The following is a 23292-nucleotide window of genomic DNA, read 5'->3' as shown; positions in this document are numbered from 1 at the left end:
TACAAAGTACATCCTGAAACAGAAGTTTCTTTTAAAATTCTGCGTGTGCATAGGATTGTGTTAATTAAAATGTAAAGCTTCTCTGAAGGGGGAGAGCCAGCATTAAGGATGTTGTCTCCAAGATGCAGGAGTTAGGAGTTATTGAGCCATCAACCAGCACTTGTTCCAGCCCAAGTGGTTTTGGTCTGCAAGACTGCCCCTCCAGGTGTCACACCAGAATTTAGGTTGTATATGGACTACTGAGAGCTGAAATGCACAGCATCTCCAGAGTTGATAAGCTCACAGATTGGCTGGGAGCTGCCAAGTTCCTCAGCCAGTTTGACTTAACGGCTGGGTACTGAAAGATTGCCTTGACCAAGGAGGTCAATGAGAGGTCTACGTTCTATACCTCTTTCCAGTTCCGGGTAATGCCCTTCAAGTTGAAGAACGCCCCTGCTACCTTCCAGAGGTTGGCCAACCAGATCTTTGCTGTGTTGGAGAGCTTCATTGTCACCTATTTAGATGGCATTGCAGTCTTCACTTCTATCTAGGAAGACTACCAGTACCATCTCAAGGAAGTTCTTCAGGCTCTGCAGTGAGCAGTCCTGACTATCATGGCCACTAATTGCCAGACAGGGCAGGGGTTAGTGGTCTACTTGGGTCACCAGTGGGAGGAGGCAAGGTGCATCCCCTCAGGGCCAAAATTTAAATAATTTCGGTTCGGGATGTAGTGTAGCTCCTATTTTCCCAATAGGCTCTGCGCATTGGAATAATACCTACAGCAGTAAAGGCCTAGGCCAGACGTTAACTAGGTCTACTACTGTCGATACTAGACTTAAGTTTTGGGTTTGCCAGCGTAGCTCAGAGTTCGCTAGAAACTTTCTCGAATGTTCAGGAAAGAATTAACTCCCCTGATTAGACAAGAATGGATTTAGTTTCTGACAACCATAGAACATGACAACTTTGCTCTCCCCTAATCAAGAGTCAATCTCAAGAGTCGTGTGAGCACAAGGCAATTATTTTACTCAGTCAGTACGTGCATTCTTAGTCTCATCAGATTGTAGAGAAAAGGAAGAGACGGGCGTGTTCAATAAAAAGGTGTTATTTATTGATCAGTCTCTTTTCTCGTACAAGAGAAATGGATCGATATTATTGCAATACTTATAGTTAAGTAAAGTGCATACATTAAAAGCAATAGTATAAAATAATACTGTAAAAACATTGATATGGTTTCTGAGCCATATGATGTTTAAAATGATTAAAATATATTTACATACACATATACATTTGACTAAACGTACTCAACTGGTGTTTCTAAATACGCCTACCCCGTGTACCTGACCTAAGTCTAATGCGTGGGCGGGAATAGAAAGTTACAGTTTAAGTTAAGTTTGTTTTTGCCAAGTGAATAACTAAAGAATTCTCTGTGAGGGGTTATTCAGTTCTGTACCTGGAAGTTAGGATGAATGAGGAATGGTATCTCTTTCTCTGCTCTCGATATTCCAGGCTGCCTGCGAGGGCTGCCCGAAAGCGCCGGTGCTGGGTCTCTCGGCAAGAGATAGCAGCGCGTCTCTCAGCGCGTCAGGAAGGCGGGGCTGCTGCCAGCGGGGTCTGCTCTGCTTCTGGGCTTCGGCAAGTATGGCTGCTCCGTCTCGTCACCACGCGTGTGTTTGCATAGGGCAAGATCGGCAATATTTATACCTTAAAGGTGCAGAGATTGACGTAAGGATGGACATAGATACGTCAATAAAGATGTCATACGACTTGCTCGTTAGCACATTCTTTTACTGAAGTTCTCTGTGAAATCAAAACAATGGCCGCACGGATTTTCCAGGTTGTCATAGGTTTGATTTGTTATGAGAACGTCGTATGCCTTATCAGGGGCTGGAGGAATGTCGCTTGTCTAATTAGATCTCAAGCGTTATGACCTAATCAGATAACATGTTCCTGTGCCGTAGTGTGACTGCGTCAGATAACGGTATCTGCATCATGGGGGCTTTTCTTGCCTCATGGGCTGACTGTTAGTTAACTTGATAGTTAGTTTAACTAGAATAGGGTCAGGAATAGGGGGATCGATTCAGAACCTATAGGAATACATGACACCCACTCCACGCTAACTATGGTCATATTTACTAATCTATGCATAGTATAACATAGTACAACATACTATAGAGTATAGTGTGTATACCTTACCACCCCAAAATACATAAATGCATTTTGAAATTTTCAGATATACTGAAAAATTGCAGTCATATATATTGTATGCACTTAAGCTATGAATTAAACGCTAAAGTAAACACGCATTTGTATGCATTATTGCTTATTTGGTATATGAGAAATACACATGAAATGGCTCTTAATATGGCTATACAGAAAGAAAGTTCGAGACCATTTCATCACATGATGAAATATTTGTGAACATACCAGCGGGCAACTAAAGTTTATAAAGTATCTAAAAATAGAAATTTTAGTTCTCTAGGAATAGTTTCTTACTTTAAGCAGAAGACAAGTGTCCCGAAAATTTTGTAAAAAATAATTTTGGGCTGCTAAAAAATTGTTGTCCGTGAACTGGTGGGAAAAATTGTTCATGTGACTTTATTTTTTAAAGTTGAAGGCCGAATTCAGGGAACGCCGTGTGCGAGCTTGCTCAAAAGTCTCTATTTCTGTTCTGGAGAGAACATCATATCATTAAGGCTTTCGAAAAAACTGTCTACAGCTTCATGGGAAAGTTCCACTACGTCGGAAATAGGTGTAACCATGCATTCGTGCGCATGATTGTCTCCATTGACATTCTGATTCGCATTGCTGACAGAAGGTCGTACCTGATCGATGCTGCTTTCATCTTGAACTTCACTACTCTTCAATCGTAGTGGTGAAGATTCCACGAATGCCGTCATCAGGATTGGCAGCCTTTGAGGGCAGCACAAAGCGTGAACCTTGGTAGGAACCAACAATGTATCTGCATCCACTGGCGCATCTGATTGTAGCGTCAGACAGGTGTCTAACACGCATTCTTCTCCGCATAGCAGACACCTCAATACAGGTAAAACACACCTTTGCCACATTGGTCGAAATGATAGAAACCAAGTCATGTTCAGGTCTCTAAGCCGGGAGAGTCCCAGGATCTTTGATATCTGGTCCCGGTATCCAATGGCTAGGATTGTATCTTCCATTGTCGCGAGAGTTTGGTCTGTGACATGGGTTGCCATAACGAAAAATAAGGACTAAGAATAGGATTCCTGCAATTAGTCCCAGGATCAGGGGAAGTCCGCCAAAAATCGAATGGACGAAATCTGGAAAAATACCCAGTATGGCTTTGAATGGTGTTAATGCCATCGAAAATACTGTCTTAAATACCTTTGAGACCCCTGTGGTATCAGAAATATTTAAGATTCCGCTCAGGATTTCCGGGAAATGTACGGGGGAATTAGTTGATAATAATGTATGTATCTCTGCAGTCGTCCTTGCGACTTGTAGATCATACGTTTCTTTTGATGACGAGAGCCTTGTAGGCGTCTGAAGAATCACTGTTTTCATTCTGCTTAAAGTATCTATTCGAATAGAAGTAATTTTCAAATTGGGCCATGCCCTTGCCTCCCTGTCTGGAAAGGAGCTGGGGAACAAAGAACGTCCACAGCACTTGACCTTCGCAGTCGTTGTGACTAGATAAGGAGTCCCGGGCATAAGACTACAACATCTGCGGTCTACAATAAGAATGTAACTCCCATTATAGAGCCTTTGAAAGAATGGTTCTATTTCAGTTGCAGGTGCGCCTTGCTGGTGACATGAAAGGTTGTATGAATTCCCTTCACAGGCTCCATGCAAACTAATTCCGTTACACAGAAGCGTGCCGCTTAGTGACATAGCACAATTGTTGCCACTAAGAAACACTTTCTGTCCTTTGTTACTGACACATGCATGTGAATAGGGCAGGTTCCAAGTTGATTTAAGGTACCCCTTTCCCAATTTCTCGTACATGCCAGCCTGTATATATTTTTGGCAGTATTGAAACCTGAAGGTTGAGATTGGAATATTTATGATTCCGTGTATTATCCATTCAGTGACAGGTCGTTCTGACATTGTCATTGGTAATCTTTCTAGTTTTTCAATGCTCAAGATTGTATAATCAGCACCTTTTTGCGCCATACCGATTTGTCTATCAGTAAGGTTAAAGATTTGGAATAGTGACGTTGTGTTGATTAAACGCCAAGGCACATAGCCTGAACGCAGATTTTGTAACGTCCAGCCAAGCTGTACAATAGAACGCAATTGTGACTGACCATGTTGTAATAACAGTAAGTCTTGCGATAATATATCGATTGCTGAAGACACAATGCTGTCCAATGAAAAAATTCTGGAGGACAGAGTCATTAACCCATTGTCCACTACAGAAAGTGTTTTTTCCAAATTAATACGGTCAATTTCCCGTATTCTCTCTGCTGTTTCAATTTGATTAACCTTCCAGGCCTCATTGTATGCTGCATATACAGAGGCTGCTATGAAACGCTTTTGACGCTGTTTGCGTGGTCCCATTATGAAATCACGCAAGTCAGCACCATCAGTAAGTAAAGTTAGGTGTTGCTTAATTTCAGGCAGTGTGGAAGTTTGTAGCCACTGAAGGCATAATTTGCCCACACTGTAGGTTGTTATTATCCCTGGGTGATGTCTTTGGGGATATCTAGGGTCTGGCCTGGTCATTTTGAACATCTGTGTTTTATTCAGGAATCTGTCTTGACAGTTATTTGTATCTGTGGGCCAGATCAACCATTGTTTCCAATCAGGATGTGTTCTGTTTTGGTTAAATATATGGTTTACGTCTATCTCTTCATCTGTATCAGAGCTATTGCTAAACATTGTTGGCTTTGGAATAGACGGTTTATTTAAATCTTTGATTTTGGCTAGGCCAAGACAGGTGGTTTGTTGAACAGTGTCATTTAAAAATATCATTTGTTCTGGGATCATGCAGGCTCTAAACAAAGCTTCTAAACCCTGTACTTGCCATTCTTTTGTACCCCAAACACTTTTCAAATCAACATTTTTGTCCCAATAATCAAATCCAAAAGTATTCATTTTTTCAAAAAATGAGTCTGAATATATCAATTTTGTGTTGGTTATCATGGTTTTCATCCCTGTCTTGTTTGACAATTTAAAATAAAATGTTTCAGCATTACTTATGTTAAAACCTGAAAAATATGAATATTTGTCATAAACGGTTCTTGAGCTTCCTTTTGGAGGTGTAGCACAATGTTCCCATTGATTATAATTTAAAACATTTCTAGGTTGTGCAGATTTATGTAAAAAATGGTTACCATAGTGGTTATAGCAATACATACTATCATAATTTGTAGAACCTTGCAAATAATCATGTTTTGTAAATTTAGCAGACATTACTAAGTCAGACATCATGTTATTAATGCTTTCGAAGTCCCAATCATCAGCAAATGAGTTTGGTTTTGCAAAGTCACTCAAGGAGATCTTGATTTGGTGTGGATATTTCAGGATCTCGACCGGACCATAAATTTCATAGTCAGTGTTGTCCCAGGCTACCCCACCAGGTATAGGATTGGCTGTGAAGTTGGCTGAAGAAAGTTCTCTTTTCTCGACGTGTGAAGATGTGTGTGGTTTGAGGACCAAGTTGATGTTCTGACTTGCTGTGTCCATTTTAGCATATTTTCCCTCAATGAAGCGTCCCAAAGTTAATACCATGATGAGCCAAAGTATGAGGATAAATGCACCAAAACCCACCCAAAATTCAATCCATGGAGAAATCAGATATGTTTCTTTCAGTTGGTTCAAAAGTTCCTTAGCTTTGTCTTTAAAGGATTTTGATGATGGCTGTGTCTTTGATTCACTGAGGCTTTCAGAGGAATCATCGAAGTTGATGAAGTAGCCGGATGCAGTTCTGTCAATTGTTCCAATTGCTTCAGGATTTTTGTTTCTTGCATTTTCACTTGGTACTTCATTATAGATTGGTGTGTCTCTGCTAAATGTTTTTATTTGGGTTTTCAGAGGTCTGAGTTCTATTGCATCGTTGCATAGTCCTTGTTGTTCTTCTGTAGGCGTTTCGAATGTGATGAGCCTCTTTGTTAGGACCTCTGTACTGGTAGCAAACCTTGGTGTTCTGCTACTTATTGGGAGTCCACTTGGCCTACTGTTTGTTATCGGCCACATGTTGTGGTTTTACCAGGTCGATGGATACAACTCGGTTCTCCTTTTTTCCAGCAAGTGGCGGTAGTACAACTGATCTTGTCCCGTTGACAGACAAGACAGGAACTGCTTTTCTGTAAGAAGGCCCAAATTCCTTCTTTACCGCGATCTTCTCCCTGACTAGATCCCCGACTTTTGGAATCCAGACAGGTCTTGCTGGGACAGGTGGTGATTCTTCAGTGGTTGTTGGCTGTTGTTTCAACTGTATGTTGCTCAGGTCTTTTCTTGTTTTGTTTAAGTCCTGCAAAATAGCCAAACGGTCTTTGACATCAAAGCTTTTTTCTTTAACCACTGAAGTCTGACTGTCGAGGTCAGAGATAATCATTCTAGTTCCAAATAATAATTCGTACGGACTGAATCCCTTCAGAGAATTTCTTGGCAAGTTATTTAGACTACGTTGGACACTTATTAGATGTTTGACCCACCCAGCTCCCGAACCTAATATCCTTTCCATTATAGATTGCTTTCTGCCTTGGTTTTTTCTTTACACCATCCCGTACCCTCAGGAAGGAAGTGAGAAGATTCCCGCTGGACTGTGCTCATTCGGCCATGTTTCCCCCCAGGCTGGTGGGCTAGAGTGAAAACAATGGTCGAACGTAGCATGCTCTTAGCGTATATGCCATTTAGACTCGCAAATCTTTATATAACAGTCCGGACGTCAGCCGAGTGCTGGTGATCTACATTATAAGTGGAAACTAGCCTGTATATGTTAATCGCAAGCCCTGCTTTTTATTGGTCATATTTTCTGCCTTGATATGACGAGGTATTAAACTGTTTCTCTCCCCACTGCGATCTCTTTTGCAGTTTGGGCAGTTTTTTACAAACATGGTGTAATGCAGGCTCATGCCTGGCCACCAGTACCGTGATTGTAATTCTTCCAGAGAATCTTTTATTTTAAGGTGTCTGAGACCCTCGCCCATGTGTGCGTCTGCGATTAACAAGCTTCTCCTGTCCATGTTTGGAATCACTCTATCCCCCACTCCAGGGATTCGAGCAAAAGGGACGGAGTTTGCATCGATTATGTATGTATAATTGAGTGGATAGTTGATCGGTAACGCTGAGCAGTCGCCTTTTGATGACGTTTTCACCGCCAGCATTGTTTCACCGTCAATGTATTTTAATGTACGCTTTTTTCGAACTACGGGAGCCGATTTAGGGGCTGCGGCTGTTTCAGCCAATGAATTCCCTACAACGTGAACGCCATCACGCTGATGACTCAGTGAGTGTGTCACGTGAGTCTTTGGTAGTTCTTTTTGTAAAAGAGCTATTTGTTCCCAGAGCAATTTCTGCTTTATTGGTGCATCTGTGTCATCTTTGTAACCGTTCTGAATCCATGTCTGCAAATCCTTGTTATATGCTTTGACGCAGTAATATGAATCTGACACTATAAGTGTCGGGAATTCGCGATCCGCATTATCCAGCGCCATTTTTAATGCTATTATTTCAGTTTGTAGTTCTGAATTAGTTTCAACTGAGTGTGTTTTTGTTACTAGAGGTCTTAGTTTACCTCTGCGCCACACTTCTTTTGTAATCTCACATGTGGGGTTGTATGCATGTTCTCCCCAAACGGAGGGTTGAGCATGTCCGTCTGTATAGATTACACAGGCGTAATGTCGTAGAGGCAGAATGTCGATTGGCAGAGGATACGTCTTTTCATATTTTAGATTTTTTAATTCTTCTAGTTCTTTAGAAAATTGTCAACCAGGCTATACTTGATAATTCATATCCTACGTATAAGACCGTTAAATGGGCAATTCTGGATTTTTTAAAGTTGAATTTGTAACCCTCTGCAGCGAACCCAAGTATTATGGTGTTCACCCTTTTCAAGTGAGTATCCAAGTCATCGTCTGTTAAGTAAATGTCATCGACATAAGATAATGCTTCATCATCATATAGTTGTAGTAATTCTGTTACTCTCGCTGAGAATACCCCCGGGCTGTTCTTGTACCCCTGGGCTAACCGACAGAATTGTTTTTGAGTGCCATTTACTGAGAACGCAGTTAAATATCTGCTCTCTGGTGCTATGTTTTGACAAAAGAATCCATTGGAGATGTCCAAGGTAGTTTTGTATTTTTTGCGCACTATGTTATTCATTAGTGCAGCACTGTGTGAGTTTTGCACTGCAAAGGTTTTGCAACATGTGTTAAGGTGTCGGTAATCCAAAACTAGATGATATGAATTGTCTGGTTTGGAGACCGGAAACCAAGGATTGTTCATTTGTGAGGTGCAAGTTTCAATCACCCCCTGGTATTCTAGCTGATCTAGTATTTCATTTACCTGTTTTTTAGCTTCTTGCTTAATTGGGTACTGCCTTTGTGCAGTAGGTTGTGATTTTAACTGGATTTTGTGAGGAGGAGAATCCTCATCCCATCCTACATGATTTTTATATAAAGCAGGTGCTAAGGCCACTGCCCACTTTCTAGCAAGTGTGTATTTTTTATGAATCGGGATTTGATTTGAGAAGGCAGGCATAATTATTTCTTCGCCATGAGGGCACTCCCTGACAAACTCTGGTGGCCAGTCTTTTTCAGCTAGAAGGATGTCATAACCCTTGGAGAGGTTATCCCAAAATAGTCCCCTTATTTTCCTAGTCTTATCTCCCTCTATACGTAATGTTATCTCGTATATCTTGTGGGGTTTGCTAACTCTGGTGTCTGCAGTTTCCACTTGAAGATATTCATTCGTGTCCACTGTCTCCAGATGATTCATAAGGACTTTGCGAGCTATGCTCACTTCTGCTGCACTGTCTAGCATTGTCTGAGCCCACTCTCCGTTTTTCAGTTGTGTCCTCAGTATTCTCGGCATTGTTAACTACCTTGATACTGGCTACCTTCTTTTTTGGAAATTGTAATTTCTTTTTTTGTTGAGCAGGTTCCTTGTCTTTGGACTTGGCGTGCTCTTCTCTTTGTTCTGATCGTCCTCTTCTTTCCGATTTCTGCGAGGAAGTCTGAAAAGATTGAGAGGGACGTGTATCAATGTCTTGATATCTATCAGGTTTTTTAATATTATCCCTATTTCTAAGGTTATGTCTTTTCCCAGAGGGGTCACTCTGGGGTGACCTGTGTCTCTGGTTCGGAGATTTCTCCCTTCGCCTAGGAGACCTTCCTCGGGACTGGAATTTCTTTTCTTTTGGATTGGATTGTTTGTTTCCATCCCAGTTCTTTTTTGGTGAATTATTATTAAAAAATATTTTTTCTGGACTTTCAGTCAGTTGCGGTTTTACTGGTATTCCACCTAAACTATCTCTACCTAGTTCTTCATAAGATTTTTCTATGATTCTGGCAATTTCAGCTGGTTGGTCTGCTATATCTGTCTCTTTTAATCTCTGGCGGATCGCCACGTTTGCTGCTTCACCTTTTATATTGGCTAATAATATAGCCGAGACCTGCTTGAAGTCTTTTAGTAATTTCATACCAAGAGTTAAAGCAGGTTCTGGACCATATTCGTCTTGAATTTGTTTTAGCACATCTGGTATCACCGAAATGGATGGAACACCGTGCGTTTTTGTGTAGATTGAAGCAAAGACTGTACCCCAAGTGTCACAGTCCTCTATGTGTGGTGCGATTCCCATTGGGAGACATATAGTCAGAATCCTGTGTTTTTCTAGCGGGGTGGTGTCAGGAAACACCGCCTCTATTTGGGTGATTTTCTGTGCCAACCAGAATGGTATCTGTTCCCGTTTAGCCGGAACTTTACCTAGGCAGGATTGGATGTTCTGTGGTGTGATTTTATTTGTGTTCCCCTGGTGAGGGGTCAGCTGTGGAAGTTTAATCGCTGGCTGAATTGTTGAAGTCCGCATTACATACTGGACTAATTGTCTATGAATTTTTAGTAACTGTTTTAGCTGTATTAACAGCTCTCCTGTAGACATTCCTTCGATGTCTGGGTGTGGTGTGTATCCGGCTAAGACCGGCCACGTTGCTCCTGGTCTACCTAAAGGACCGAGCCTTGTAATGTGATTGTTATGTATTAGGGCGCCATCAAATAAGAGCAAATGCTCTTGGAATTTGAGTGGTACTTCCACCTCCTCGAAAGGAGTGTAAATGTCGGGTGGAACCTCTATTTTCTAATAGTGGAAGTACTTTGTTACAGCATTTGCTGCTGGAAAATGTATCCATGTATAGTATACCTCTGTCTGCCGATATTCGTGTGCCTCAATTACGAATATGACTGTGCCACCTCTAGGTGTCAGTCCATTTTCTATAAGTTTTAAGGTTATAGATTTCCTTTTGGCGACCGGGATGAGTATTATATCCCCGTCCGCATCTAGTGCTGCAGTATCAGCTGCTACTATTTCAGCTGCTAATCTAACTGCCTCTCTTTCTTCATCACTGTCTCCCATTTTACCGACAGGATGGTATTATGTTTGTTTGCAGATCAGGTTTCTTATGGAACAAAGATTAGATGCACAATATTTTGGAACAGTGTATCCTTCAACGTTGACTAAACCAACAACCTTCCTGCGAGGTTTTGGAGGATATTACCTTTCACCCACTCCAGACGTCTTTGGAGTATTTGGGAAAAGGGGTCTGAGTGAGAAAGCACGACTGAGTTACTCTAAATGTCTTACGTTAGTTTTATCGCCCTTTCCAAACGCGTTGGGCGCCATGTAGTGTAGCTCCTATTTTCCCAATAGGCTCTGCGCATTGGAATAATACCTACAGCAGTAAAGGCCTAGGCCAGACGTTAACTAGGTCTACTACTGTCGATACTAGACTTAAGTTTTGGGTTTGCCAGCGTAGCTCAGAGTTCGCTAGAAACTTTCTCGAATGTTCAGGAAAGAATTAACTCCCCTGATTAGACAAGAAGGGATTTAGTTTCTGACAACCATAGAACATGACAACTTTGCTCTCCCCTAATCAAGAGTCAATCTCAAGAGTCGTGTGAGCACAAGGCAATTATTTTACTCAGTCAGTACGTGCATTCTTAGTCTCATCAGATTGTAGAGAAAAGGAAGAGACGGGCGTGTTCAATAAAAAGGTGTTATTTATTGATCAGTCTCTTTTCTCGTACAAGAGAAATGGATCGATATTATTGCAATACTTATAGTTAAGTAAAGTGCATACATTAAAAGCAATAGTATAAAATAATACTGTAAAAACATTGATATGGTTTCTGAGCCATATGATGTTTAAAATGATTAAAATATATTTACATACACATATACATTTGACTAAACGTACTCAACTGGTGTTTCTAAATACGCCTACCCCGTGTACCTGACCTAAGTCTAATGCGTGGGCGGGAATAGAAAGTTACAGTTTAAGTTAAGTTTGTTTTTGCCAAGTGAATAACTAAAGAATTCTCTGTGAGGGGTTATTCAGTTCTGTACCTGGAAGTTAGGATGAATGAGGAATGGTATCTCTTTCTCTGCTCTCGATATTCCAGGCTGCCTGCGAGGGCTGCCCGAAAGCGCCGGTGCTGGGTCTCTCGGCAAGAGATAGCAGCGCGTCTCTCAGCGCGTCAGGAAGGCGGGGCTGCTGCCAGCGGGGTCTGCTCTGCTTCTGGGCTTCGGCAAGTATGGCTGCTCCGTCTCGTCACCACGCGTGTGTTTGCATAGGGCAAGATCGGCAATATTTATACCTTAAAGGTGCCGAGATTGACGTAAGGATGGACATAGATACGTCAATAAAGATGTCATACGACTTGCTCGTTAGCACATTCTTTTACTGAAGTTCTCTGTGAAATCAAAACAATGGCCGCACGGATTTTCCAGGTTGTCATAGGTTTGATTTGTTATGAGAACGTCGTATGCCTGGAGGAATGTCGCTTGTCTAATTAGATCTCAAGCGTTATGACCTAATCAGATAACATGTTCCTGTGCCGTAGTGTGACTGCGTCAGATAACGGTATCTGCATCATGGGGGCTTTTCTTGCCTCATGGGCTGACTGTTAGTTAACTTGATAGTTAGTTTAACTAGAATAGGGTCAGGAATAGGGGGATCGATTCAGAACCTATAGGAATACATGACAGGGAACCCCAAAAACCCAGACTGAGATGAGAGCCTTCTTAGGCATCACTGCCTGTTATAGGAGATTTGTCAAAGGATATGGCAACATTATTTCCCCCTTGACAGATCTGACTCCAAAAAAGCAGCTACGTCTGATGATCTGGACAGAGGCATGCCAGAAAGCTTTTGACACCCTGAAGGAGGTCATGTGTACAGCATCCACGCTCAAAGGCCCTGACTTCTCCAAAGACTTCATTGTGCAGACAGATGCCTTAGTGCATGGTATAAGGGTCATTCTCTGACTGCTAAACGTTTAGGGTCTGGACCAACCTGCAGCCTTCATCCGTAGGAGGTTACTTCTCCAAAACAGAGGTGGTATGCAAATAGAGAGGGAAGGCTTTGCTGTTGTCTGGGCACTGAAGAAGCTGAGACAATAACAGTTTGGTGCACACTTCTGGATTCAGACAGACCACAGACCCCTCAGTTCGTTAATGCCGATGAGGGGTGAGAATCCCAAACTGGTGAGGTAGTCCATCTCTCTACAGGGATTGGACTTTATGGTGGAACATCATCCTGGAACAAATCATGCCAATGCTGATAGTCTTTCAAGGTTATTCTGACTTAGTGAAGAGAACTTCCAAGGGGTTGGGTAACTCTTCCCACTTTCAGCTGCAGGGACACTTGTTAGACCTCCTGTTTTTGCTGACTTCATTTTTGCTGAACTTGGTATTCTGCACCCTTCACCACTGCAAACCAGTGCTGAAGTGCTTTTGCTATTCCCCTAAAATGTGGCAACATTGGCTTATCCCCAATTGCCATATTTACATTTTTATAAGTCCCTAGTACAGTGCACTACATGTGCACAGGGCCTGTAAATTAAATGCTACTAGTGGGCCTGCAGCACTGATTGTGCAACCCACTTAAGTAGCCCCTTAAATATGTATCAGGCCTGCCACTGCAGACCTTGTGTGTGCAGTTCAACCTGCTATGTCTACCTGGCAAAAACGTTTTACCAGGTCTAAGACTACATTTTTAATGCATATACGTCACCCCTAGTGTCGACCATGGGCAGGGATGCAACGTATTTAAATAGCAGGACATATACCTTTAGGTATTACATGTCCTGGTAGTGAAAAACTCTCCAATTCATTGTTCACTACTGCAAGGAACATATTTCTGATAACACTGGGACTACCTTAGTGCAACTTCATAATTGTAATTTCTAAATGGGATTATATGTTGGATCCAAGCTTGGTGTCTCTGGAATCACAATTTAAAATCCAAACTTATGGTGAAATCAGATTTTAGCCATTTGGTCCCTTTAGGCTGTCTCTGATGACATGACTGGATGTAGCTGGCAGTTGAGCTTGGTTACTCCATCCAATTTGGGCTTAGGTGTGCCTTGATGGGCCATCTGGCATGATGGGAGGGAGGAGCTGGGCACACCCTCACATCTGAATAAGCTGTATCCTGTCCCCACATAAAACACTGCATACCCCTTCTAGTGAGCAAGGAGCCTGAGAAGGACGGGTGAATCTATGCACTTCAAAGCAATGTCTTTGTAGTCATCCCCAGTTCAAAGGCATCACTGGGAATAAGTACTGGCCCTCAGGCACCATCACTATAGTAAACTTCTGGACCTGTGGATACTCTGTCAGAAAGAAGGACTGCTGTGCTGATTAGCCCAGAACGACTCCAAGGGCTCATTGGCTAGTCTCCTGATCTAAGGCCTCAGGGATATAACAGGCTTCCAATAACCTTGCATCTGTGCGTGGACTTTGCCATCTGTGAGTCTACCCCACCAAGTGGTGCCACCCCAGTTGTGGACCCTTGGAAGTTAGCCTAAGATACATACCAGGGGATTGGACGCATCTTCTCTGCTGAGAAGCGCATCCCCGAGCTGAACCAAACACATCTTCTCAGCTCAGCGGCGCATCCTTGAGCAGAACTGATGCATTACCCAGTTGCATGAGTAAGACCGGGCCCAGAAGGCACGCATAGCCCTCGCCTTCCATGAAAGTGGCGCATTGCCAAAGGTGCAGTGCATCCCCGGTCCAGGTCCTCGCATCTCTTATCCACGCCAGGCTTGACGACGATGCGGGACTCTGCAATACAGCCTCAAAGCTCTTCTGAAACCGACGCAACACCAGCTGGGTGATACATCCCTGATGCTAGGACTTTTCATAGCAAGCCCCGTCGACAGGATCCTCAATGACGATGCAACTGGACCTCACATGGCAGCCTCAACGCATCTCAGAACCAACACATCGCCTCACCTGTGTGGTGCTTCTTTGACCCGTATCCATGCATAGCTCTGCAACCAGAATTTAAGGTCCCATGTTGAGTGGGCCTAACTGGGTCCCTGTAGCAGGTCCATGCTCTTTCATGGTTGCCCTGAACTTGTGACTTTGTCCTGGTCAGGCACAGCGCTTTTTGCTTTATTGTGCTATTTCCACTTAAAACTCTAAAATTCAATATCTCTTGTTTTACTGATTAAATTGTTGTCATTTTGATCTTGTTTTATTTATTAAACCAATATCTATTTTCCTAACCTGGCATGGGATTCTTTTGTGTGGTGTTTTCACTGTTTTACTGTTTGATGTGCTGCACAAATACTTTACACATTGCCTCTAATTTAAGCCTGACTGCTTTGTGCCAAGTTACCAGAGGGTGAGCACAGGGTAATTTGGGGTTTGCTTGTGCCTTACCCTGACTAGGATTTTGGCTGACCAGGGCCCACAACTAAGTCAACCAGTAACCCAATTTCTAACAAACACTCATCATTTATTGTATGTACTCAATACAATATCAAGAATGTACACAAAGTGGCTCTTATCATCCATACACACTCTCAGTCACTTTCATATCAATTTAAAAGCAAGGGCTATGGACATCAGTATGATACTAATCAGTAAACAATCCTGTTGTAGGTCATTCAATGTACACTGTGGTTAGAAGGCCAGTAGCTGAAGAACAATGTACCCATGTATGTGTTGGTGTGTTGTATAAATAAACCTAAAGCTCCTTCATCAGAACTACATATATGGTAGCCAGAGAGAACTACTTTTGTGGGGCAGTCCAAAATGTTGATCCGAGATGTGTCCTGTTTCCTATGGGTATGAGCAGAGGCTGTATAATTAAGGATATACAGTAAAGAACATTCCATGGAGGGTGAGCTTCTTATAAATAAATTGGGGAATCCGCCCAAAAATCCAGAGTAGGGGGAGCCGCCTGTGCAGGCTCTTCAGAGTCACAATCAGCTTCACTGAATCAGGCCTCATAACAGACACGTCGGTGGCAGTAATACTTGGGGTGAGGTTAGGACTACAACTGACATTGCAGCAATCTAGGGAAGAAACGAGAGTCAGGTACACCAATGAGATGATTTGCTAATATACTGCATCAATTTACTTACCAGTGCACAGCTCCACTTAAGTCCTTGCACAACCCATGGTACAGCTAGGCCAAAGGTCCTTTTGACCCAGCTGCAGTATTTAGTTCCATTGGGATGTTGATGGAGAATAACCTTGCCAGCAACCGGTATTGTGTCCAGGATCCGTTTCCTGCCTTAGGACCCAGAAAGAAGGCCTGACAACATACCTGCTGAAGTGCACATCCTCGTGCAGTGAGCTGTTTTTGGCACAGATTGAATGGATCAGATGGGAGCAGCAACAGGCTTTTATTCATTTGCAGAAATGATGCTCCTCTTCAAATGAGGGGAGACATAACTCCTTAGAAGCACTCTTCAAGACTACCCCTCTGCTAGAGCTTTATTAGTATCTCATCAGGGATGAATCTGTGCTCAATGACCTTCAACAAACTAAGCCCATGATGCACAGCCCTGCACTGGTGGGCTTTAACCGAAGGCGCGCACAGCTGCGCGGTCTCTGACTCCTGGGTCTCATGTGTATTGTTGCAGTATTACCAGGAACATGTTGAAAGAACACAATAGAATGAATGAAAAACACTTGTTTGTGGTTCAGGGTCATTTGGCAGTCAGCAAATCCCAGTCCAGTTATTTTCATTTCCCTCTTATAAAATACCCAGAATTTAGATCTAAACACAGATTCTATTATCTTGCATAAACAATATTGCGAAATAAAGAGAGAACAATACAACAGGTCGAAGCTCGAGAGCATGGGATATTGGTCCTTTTCAGTGCTTAGACAGAAAGGGTAAGCAAGCTGCAGGCGAGGAATTTCAAGCTCATGTGTAAACAATGCGTTATTATCTAACAGGACCATTCGTGGAAATGTCAAATTGCCGCAGTCTCACTCCAGCGTCATGTAATAATAATTCCTTTAAAGATTGCAGAAGTACAGTAACTCCATATGGCAAGCAGTGCTATACAAAGCACCTATATAAATACAGAATGTGAAAAAGAAAGAGAATAGTTAGTGTGTCCATGAATAGAGAACAGAGTCAATAAATGGTGTGTATTACATGGTGTGGTTGTGCTAGCTCACAGGGTAATGCACTTACCAACCCTTTTACGACCAGTAGCTTTCAATTGTCAAACCTTCAGCTCAAATCTGGGAATCTGAGCAGCAAGACTGCACAAAGGAACAAGTGCAAAGCAGTTAAACAGCACCAACATAATTGAAGTAGAAATCGACAAGACACCAAGAAACTCTGACACAAATTCATACAAATAGACAGTATTTAATGTTTTTTTTACAACACAATGAAAAACCTCCACCAGAGGGTTCCTGAGATATAGAATTTACAAGGTATAGCAAATCAAAGCATTTCACTCAACTGCTAACAAGTCTTGGCAAATTCAACAAATTAGAAGCCTTTTTTACTAAAATGTTGGGCTAGTTGTAATGCTGTCACTTAGAGGTACTTAGTAACTCCAGTCGATAGCCAGTCAGGGAGATCAGCATGGTCCTCAGAAACAGTTACTGTAAGGGTAGAAGTAACCTCAGTAGGCTCCAGGCACTTTCATCGATTGCAGGGATTTTTTATGGAAGTGGTCCTGATACATGGGTTGAACGATGATGTGGAAGCGATGCAGGAAGTCCTGGCCACAGCGTCAACGTCCCTCAAAATCCTCAGTGCTGATAGAAGTCCTGTCACCCCTGGGGTATCATGGTCACTGTTTCCTGGATGATAAATCGGCTTCTGTGCAACCAAGATGCACTTCCTTGACTCTCCTGGGTACAGCAAACTCCGGTGCAACTTTGAGCATCAGGTTCTGGCCTATGAGGTGGCACACAACGGTTTGCGGTATTCTCAAGATTTTGGGCAACATACTTGCTCCAGCAAGCTTCTCAGCTGACGTGGCCCTGTGCTTTGAACATGAGGTCAGCCAACTGACCCTGGGAGACTTTTGACTTCGGCTGGGCCTGGAGATGACTTCTCCACAAGCAGGAAACAGCAGGCACAGTCCTTCCCTTTTGCCAGCTACCAGGTTCAGTAGGTGCAGTCCACAATGGCGCATCCTCTCTTTGCCACTTCCACATTGCAGCAGGGCAGTCCTTCTTTGGTCCTTCTTCCAGTCCTAAAGAGATCTGAGATCTAGGTGCAGAGGTGCTCTATTTACATTCAGAAAATGCCATCAGGCTGGAATGTGGTTGGTTGCCAATGGGTTATTAGGTTCTCTCTCTGATAATGAACCCTTCCTGGGACTTGTGCCATCTGGCTATCCCAAGATGCACCATTGTGCCTACTCCCAACATGAGAGAACCCCTTTTCACGGTGTCCAGAGCTCCCTAGCCTAACCCAGAGATGTGGCTACCAAGGGGGCTACAAACCAATAAGAAGCCAGTTTGACAACAAGTTTTCCCTCTGCCTCCCGGAGGCCAGCAATTCTGCCTGAACAACAGGACTGTCCCTATCCACGGTGTCCCCCATTTTCTCTTCAAAGGCGGTGTCAGCTATGAAGTTCATCTTGTGGGCCAACACCAGTGTGGCTTCCTGCAGGAGGGAGGTAACTTTGCTCTCCAGTGCAGGCCCCTACTGTCTCCTTTCCTGAGAGTCACTTACACATCTCCCTAGGAGGGCAGAAAGCTGTCTCAGGTTCAAATTTTATGTGTGACCGTAACAGGCACAAGAAATGGAAGTCAGCATAGTGGCAACTTGTGACTAGTTACATTAATTTTCATTTGAGAATCAAGTCAGGCTTAATGAAAAGAGCTGTTTGATACCTTGGAGTAACAACTTTTGTTGTACCAATCAGTAGTTAGCAGAGATGAAGGGTCATTGTGTAACCCTGTACTCGCCAATGGGGCAACCAAGTCTTTTCACAGTTAAAAACACAGCTTCACGTTTTTACTGTCAGATCGTGTAATGTAAATGTCCTGAACATGAATTATGCTGCGTCCTGCTTAAGGACTCGATAGGCCTGCCATTGGGGTGACTTAAACATATTGTAGAGGGACATTTGACTTTGGCATGGTCTTAAAGGGCAAAGTTGGGATAGCAGTTCAAAACTGTTCTTCTAGTGTGTAATAGCTGACTGGGAGGCTTGTTTTACCTTCGTCACACCCATGGCATTGCAACCTCTGTTTCAGTCTCTGGGAAAACTCTCTAACTTACAGGCCGTGGGACCCCAGGCTACCATATATAGGGCCTTACAGGTAAGTTAGCCTATGACGATTGGGTATAGCCAACCTAACATATACATTTTGGGTTCACAGCACTGGCACTGAGATCTGGTCAGCAGGCCTCAGTGCACTCTCAGAGTAGAAAAACCAACAGCATCAGTCAGAATAACCTGGGTGTGACCATACAAAATGAGACATTTTTTAGGAAGTGGGTCAGGAAGGATATGAAGGAAAGTAATAGACTTATCCAGCTCTATGTTACCCCACTGTCTGTTTTCATTCTGTGTCCTCAGTCCTATGTGATGAAGAGTACTCACTACTGATTACGGGGCACCAGCAGAAGGGTTGGTTATGCACATTTGTTTCAGGCACAAATTCACCATTTTCTTTTAATCACCTGTAAACTGAAATCCAGCCCCTGATCTTCCATGTCTATGATTCATTTCCATCCATGACCACCCTGCCTTTAGACAAGGCCTCAACAGAGATCTCAAGACCAAGATTCCAGAGACGTGAGAATTGAGAAAGTTTGATTCAAAATCAATCAATCAATCAATCAATCAATCAATCAATCAATAAGTCCATTCATAGAGCGCGCTACTCACCCACCAGGGTCTCAAGGTGCTGAATGGAGAGGGGGGGCGCTACTGCTCGAATAGCCAGGTCTTGAGGTGTTTCCTGAAGGTGAGATGGTCCTGGGTCAGTTGTAGGTGTGCCGGGAGGGAGTTCCATGTCTTGGCGGCCAGGTAGGAGAACAATCTTCCTCCGGTGGTGGCTCTGCGGATCCGTGGGATGGTTGCGAGGGCGAGGCTGGTGGAGCGGAGCTGGCGGGTAGGAGAGTAGAACGAGAGGCGGTTGTTGAGGCATTCGGGGCCCATGTCGTGGAGCGCTTTGTGTGCGTGGGTGAGGAGCCTGAACGAGAACCTCTTTCTGACGGGGAGCTAGTGCAGGTTTCTCAGGTGGGCCGATATGTGGTTGTGGCGAGGGATGTTGAGGATGAGTCGTGCAGAGGCGTTCTGTATGCGCTGAAGTCGTTTCTAAAGTTTGGCTGTGGTTCCTGCGTAAAGGGCGTTCCCATAGTCCAGTCAGCTGGTGAAGGGGGCCTGCGTGACTGTCTTTTCTGGTTTCTGTGGGGATCCACCGGAAGATCTTTCGGAGCATGCGCAGGGTGTGAGGTTACGTGGTTTTTCGGCTCCGCTTCGCATTTAGCTGCCATTTTGTGCTTAGCCGCCATTTTGTGTTGCCTCACTCAGGCAGCACGACTAACGCGGTAAATATGGTATTTTTGCCTTTTCAGCTGTTCCGTGTCTTTCCCGTTAAAGAACAACCCTTGTCCTTGTTTACGAAACTGATGTCAGGGTCTTGCCGAGTTCGTAAAGCCATGTCTAGACTGATTAATCCATGTCTTACTCCACTGTTTGGGTCCCACCATTCTTCTCTACTTTATCTTGTTTAACTGGCCTTCACCATTCTCTTCGTGTGTTCTCTTGTTACATAGCCCTTCCTTTGAAGCATTCTACACATGTTTTACCACCTGCAAATTGAATTACGGGCACTAGCGTTGATTAACCTGATGGGAGGAGAGCACACGAGGTCTGAAAGGAGGGTGTGCTTTAGACATCCGATAGTTTGTTTTCAAACTATTCCTATTTGTCAGTTTTGTGTGTATTGGGAGTTGTCATTGTAAACTTGTTCTGTATAATAGACTGTGCGCCACGGATTGAAGTGGCAGTCTCTTGAGAACCTACGTGTGTGGTACTTCTTAGATAACTGTACTTAGCTGCAGATAATAAATCTACTTTTCTACGCCTAACAGAATGTCTCGTGTCTCTGTCTGTCGAGGCAGGTGAACCCGGAGATCCTAGGCGTGCCCTGCGCCGCCTGGCCCATAAGGTCAGGTTCTCCAATTGGCGGCCCAACGTGTGGGCGACTTCTGCGGTAGTAGTTTTTTCCCAAGAGTCGTGAGGAGCTTCGCAAGAAAATTCCGGAGGATTTCGCGAACCACGTGAGTGACCCCTGCATGTCGAAGTGGACCGAAGGTCTTTTGAAGCGCCGCAACTCCTTCCTGACTGACTCAGTGGGTGGAGGGTCAATCTCATTCTGGCGGCCATTTGATCGATTTGGTCTGCTCGAATTTTGATTTGTACATCCGGGACCCCCTACCTGTGACTTGGTCTGACCATTGTTTTATCAGGTTTTCTTGGGATTTGGGGTTGTCTCCTTCCACCTTATCTTCATCCGTCGGTCCAGTTAGGCGGAGGATTAACATCCCAGCCTTTTCCGAGGCCTTGCTTAACACCTCATTGGCTCCTGCAGATGACCTTGGCGAGGCGGTGGATTGTTTTAACATTTGGATTGGTCAGGGGGCTGAATCCTCCTCTAAACCCTCAGCCACTTGTCATCATAGATCGTCCACCTCAAAGCCATGGTTTTAGGGGCACCTAAAAGAGTTAAAATTGGGTTGTAAGAAACTGGAACGTCAGTGGCGTGTTGCCTAGTGTCCGGAGGCTAAACTGGTGCTTTGGGCAGCTCAGAGGGTTTATTATGCCGCCATTAAGAAAGCTAAAAGTGATTTCTATGCAGAACGTATTTTGAAGGCTAATAATAATAGTAAGGAGATTTTTTCAATCATAAGAAGTTTTATGTCTCCTAGCGCGGAACAAAAACCTCTTCCTGCCTCCACGCAGTGGTGCGAGGAGCTCTCCTCCTTTTTCATGAGCAAAATACAATCTATTCAAGATAGCTTGGGGTCGGATGTAAGGGAAATGTCAACCCCTTCTACCTCATCTATTCTGTCTAACATTTCTACTGGCCCCCTGTTCTCCCGGTTTCTGCCAGCAGAAGACTCCGACATTCTTGCCATCCTCAAATCTTTAAAGTCGGGCTCTCCATCGGACCCATGCCCAGCTAGAGCCTTAGCAGGGGTAGCGGGGAGTGTCTCTCTTGAAGTCACTTCAATTATTAATCGCTCACTTCACTCTGCTAGGGTTCCTATCCAATGGAAACAGGCTAAACTTCTCCCGCTTCTAAAAAAAGACAACTGCTGATCCCCTCCTGCCTTCTACCATCGGCCTATCTCCTTATTGCCGGCACTGGCCAAAGTTTGTGAAAAGGTGGTTTTTAGTCAAATAGAGGCTTTTGTTGAAACATCTGGGGCGCTCCATCCAGCCCAGTCTGGTTTTAGAACATCTTTCAGCATGGAGACGGCATTGGTTGAGGTAGCGGAAGCCATCAGGGAGTGCCTGGACGGGGGCGGCAGAGCGACTCTGATTTTATTGGACCTCTCTGCCGCCTTCGATACGGTAACTCACCAGCTTCTCCTGGATCGGCTCTCTGCCATCGGCATCTCTAGGGCAGTCTGGGCTTGGCAGAGTTCCTTTCTGGAGGAGCGCTCCCAACAGGTCGGGGTACCTCCTTTCTCTTCCTCAGCCAGGAAGCTTTCAACGGGAGTCCTGCAGGGCTCTGCTTTGAGCCCGCTACTCTTCAATATCTATATGACCCCTCTGATTGACCTGGCTGAGGGGCTGGGTGCCAAACTTATGGCATATGCCGACGATACGCAGCTTTTATTTACATGGAAGGGTTCTGAATTGGACACAGGAGATGCGCAGAGGTGCTTACCTGCTGTGTTTACCTGACTGGCCAAGGCGCATCTTAAGTGTAATAAAGAAAAATCTGAGATACTGCTGTACGGCAACTTTCCTCCGCAGTTTAGAGAGACCCTGTGGCCTCCAGACTTCCCATGCCCTCGGTCGGTTGGCAGCCCGGCCAAGAACTTGGGGATATGGTTTGGGGAAGACCTCCGGTTCGCCGAGCATATTAAAAAACTGACTGGTATCTGCTTCGGCACTCTTAAGATCTTTAGAAAGTTCTTCCCTCTGCTACCACAGCAGGCAAAGGAAATGGTGGCTCGGGCACTTATCCTCTCCAGGCTTGACTACGCCAATGCCCTATTTATTGGCATCCCTGGCTACCTCATGAATAAACTCCAACTAATTCAAAATGCGGTGGCCAGAGTCCTATTCGACATCGCCAAACATTCCAGTGCGAGGCTCCTGCTACGTGACCTTCATTGGCTACCTGTGGCCCAGCGGGACCAATTTAAGATCTTGATTATGGCGCATAAAGCCTTGCATGACTCTGGACCCTTGTACATTAGGAAGCGCGTAGCCTTTTACAAGCCTGGCCGCTCGCTCCGCTCCTCCTCTCATCGCCTACTGGCCATTCCGCAATTTCGCCGCTCCAGGACGGGCGGCCAATCGTGGTCAGTAAAAGTGGCCATGCTATGGAACAAGCTTCCTGGCCTGTTGAGACATACACAGGACCTCTGTATCTTCAAGAAACTCCTCAAAACTCATCTTTTTAACCCTCCTAGTTAATTTCATTGGTTCCCTCTCTGCTTACGTCCATTCGCGCCAGGATACTCCTGAGTAGTTGTGCGCGCTACAAATCATAAATAACATAACATAACAAGCTGGTCTGTGGTGACTTTGCTCCAGCATCTGCGGGGGATCTGTAGCGTGCGGTGGTGTGTAGTAGTCTTTTAGTAGGTGAAATGGATGCAGCTGTGGTCGGTCCAGTGTAGTCCGGTGGAGTGGTTGAAGGAG

The sequence above is a fragment of the Lissotriton helveticus genome, chromosome 4_2, assembly GCF_964261635.1.
Source record: "Lissotriton helveticus chromosome 4_2, aLisHel1.1, whole genome shotgun sequence".
NCBI lineage: Eukaryota > Metazoa > Chordata > Amphibia > Caudata > Salamandridae > Lissotriton > Lissotriton helveticus.
Note: the sequence above shows the minus strand (reverse complement) of the source record.